Consider the following 3,530-nt stretch of genomic DNA (forward strand, 5'->3'; position numbering starts at 1 on the left):
ACACTGCTGAGGGGAGCAGCGGGCGGGTCAGGAGAGGTCTGGCTCGCCATGTGGTCTCCTCCGGGGCAGGTGGCAGGCGGGAATCGAACTCATGCAGAAGTGGCTTTAGCTTCTTAGTGCTGTGCTCTAACCCGCTGCACCACCAGGGAGGGCCCTGGGTTTCTTTTTATACCTTTTTTTATTTAGTCAAATTTAGCTCAGTTCAGGTAGAATTGTCACAGAATGGTTTGGAAATAAACTTGTTTTTTTAGTAGAAGGCAAAAGACTTGTATAATCTGAAGAGAAACCAGAGTATTTAATTTAATTTTTTAAATCAAGGGTTGACAAACCCTGATCTAAAGACTCAGTGTAAATATCAGTGATTTTTTTTTTTTTGGTTTCATGTGGAATATATTGCTACTAATTCTCTGAATTACCATTAACTTAATAGAAAAATTTCAGTATCTTTTCCCATTGTTGAATATATATTATATAAAAATATTTTATAAAAGTAACTAAACTCACAGTGAAAATTATTAGGGCCTGATTACTAAGTGGACATGTTGAAACTTACAAAACTTATTTAGCTTTTAAAACCTCTTGGACAGTAACATAATTTATTCCTTGATTTGCATTTCACCACTTATGAACACCCTGGGAAGACATTGGTACAAAGCGCACTGTCAATACTCAGTTACAAAATGATTTCTTGATTTATTGGAACAGTTTAAAATGACAGTAAAAAGAAGCATTTTCCTTCTGCTTTTTCTTGTTTGCCATGGTGGCTGGCTTAATGTTCTACTGCTTGATATTCTTCATATTCCTTTGACATATAGTGTGGAGTTTAGATTCCTCTGTGGGTCATTTGACAGGTGGTAACTGATTTTGTCTTGAGAAGGTCATTTCAATTTCTTGCAGGAGATACTGTATGATAACTGAGGCTAATCTAATAAAACTCTTAAAAACCAGCCGGAGAACAAGAAAATGATTTGTTTACGCATTTGTATATACATTCATCCAACAAACATTGAAGGTGTGCTGAGTTAGGTGCTATGTCCCCAAGGACTTCAGTCTGTTATTGGGCATGGACACAAAACAGACGATGGTATCAAGTGTAATGATTGGGCTTTTCACTATCTTTTAAAAAAATATTTATTTATTTATATATACAGAACTGGGGCACAAGCCTGAGGTGCAGGGGTGCAGAGACAGAGCAGGTAGCAGAACAGACAGATTGACAAAGTACACGCCTGAGAGGAGCAGCTGTGCCATGTGGATCACCTCCGGGGTGGGGAATCGAACTCGTACTGAAGTGACTGCGCTAGCTTGCAGTGATACTTCCTAACCATCCTAACCTGTCACACCACCAGGGAGGGAGGGCCCGAGTTACTCACTATCTTATGGGAAAAAAGGGGCAACTAAGACAACATGAGTAGGAAGGGTCTCTCTAGAGGCTAAATTCAGTTGAATATGTTCAGGGTATTCTGTAGGATGCTCAAGAAGAGAGGGCCAGTGGATGGATTTAATCTAAATTGCCAGATTGAGGGATGGGTTAGATTTAGGGAGATTAGGATAAAGATGGCAGGTAAAACCACGAGATTTGATGAATTTTACTTAGGATCCAGAGAGTGTTTAGAGAATTAGATTCAGGATGCCATGGGCAGCATTTCAGGATTTCAGAGGACCATTGAGACACAGGAGAGTGTTAAAATGATACTTAAAAAGAGTACCAAGAGACCGGAAGACTGGAAAATTTTTATAGACTGAATAAAAGGGAAAGAGTAAACACAGAGGTGGAAAATCCAGGAGTTATCAGGGATGTTGGTAATGTAGGGGGCTAGCTGAAGGGGAAAATTCATTTCAAATATTATCGAGTGTGAATTCTTAATATTAAAGCAACCATTGCCTAAAACAAATTTCAAGGTGTTGTTTAAAGTTGATCCAAATGAATTCGTTCATTTCATACATTTGTCAAAGAAAGCAATCTTTATTTAATCCGAGACATGCTTATTAAGCTCTGTTTTGGTATCAGCCACTCTGGGGTTGGCACCTGAAAAGATAAACTATGAGGGATATAAAAAACGATCCATCATGGATGTGACTAAGAACTTGCGGCAAGATAAGGCACATACCTAAATATTTAAGGTGCAGGGTAAAAAGTAACAAGGAAGGACTGAAACACCTGGAGGCACCTAAAGTAATCTTGGGGACTCAGGGAAGCAGTGAGATTTGAACTAAGTATTGGAGATGGGTAGAGATGGAAGTAAGTTAAGCATAGGGGAGAGTAAGATCCATTGAGACCCTAGAATGTTTTCATTGTGTTTTTGCTCTTGACTGTGTTTATCCCTATCTCTTGACTAACTCTCTAAATCTGAGGATGTAATTTTTTTACAGAGCCTTATATGGTGTTTTGTATATAGTATCCAGTCATTGCTTGCTATGTGAATTCAATAGAGACATCATCACTGTCAGATTACTTATTTCACAACCTTAATCAGTGCTGTTCTCAGTAATTAGGCAAAAACTTATTTAAAGACTAGAATTTTTAGTTTTCAGTAAAACAGGTAATACAAGTTGTTAACTTCTTGACCTAGTTTTTGAGGATGGCAGATTAGAACTTATAGAAGAATCATACACATATAACTTAAACATTCCTATATATATGGAGACAATTTAAGATAGAAATCATATATGGGGAGATTCTTAGTGACCTTAACTGAACACATTTTCTTTGGGATCTACTTTAAATGACAACATTGAAGGCAAATTTTAGATAGTTATTTTGTGATTATGTAAGTAGTTTATTTTTAAAATATTTGTTCCTTTTAAGAATGAGTAATGAGTTGGCATATAGTTGCTTTAGATTAACCAAGGACTGATTTTTAAAAACTAATATTTTGTAGCTATATCTGTGTATTTGCTTTGAAAAACAGGGACTAAACGAACAGAATAAAAATTACACTAGTATAATTAATTATTTAACTATTTTGAAGAGGTTCTATTTAATCATAATTTTATGATTTAGAATAGACAGAAATTTAACACAGTAGAAAAGAGTAAGGTGTTAATAGGCCAGATACTTTCTTGATCTTGGAGAAGGAAACCATTAATATTTGTTAAAATGGGGTAGAATGATTAAGGTTTGGGAATGGGGATTTATACTAGAAAATAGTTCAAGGAACTAGGAAGGTACAAGATGATTTTTTATCCTTGATTATTTATAAATATTTATGTGTGATTTCATTTGCTCCCCTGCTTTCTAAAATAGTGATACTCAAGACAAATTTGAAGTCAATGACTGTTTTTGTACAAATGTGTTTACCTTGATCCCCAAATTTCTAAAGTATCCAAGTTAACCTAGCTCTTATTTTATAAATGATAGACAGTAGGCAGTTTGTTTGACATGACAGACATTAAGCAGTTTGTTTAAATGACTGGCAATAAATTTTAGAGACAGGTCACCTTTTTTTTTTTTATTAAAAAGTTTATTTTTACATCATTTTGCACATTTTTTTTTTCATCTCAATTGTAATCCCCACGGGTTTCCCATC

The 3,530-nt window shown here is 35.6% G+C and overlaps 1 protein-coding gene across 1 annotated transcript in view; it reads left to right on the forward strand.

Annotated features, from left to right (window-relative positions):
• The window catches only part of CD109 (CD109 molecule), a 103,713-nt gene that overhangs the window by 38,263 nt on the left and 61,920 nt on the right, over positions 1-3,530 (forward strand). The gene's annotated exons all lie outside the window — the stretch shown is intronic.

Source organism: Condylura cristata, unplaced genomic scaffold (assembly GCF_000260355.1).
Source record: "Condylura cristata isolate star-nosed mole 26May11 unplaced genomic scaffold, ConCri1.0 scaffold00001, whole genome shotgun sequence".
NCBI lineage: Eukaryota > Metazoa > Chordata > Mammalia > Eulipotyphla > Talpidae > Condylura > Condylura cristata.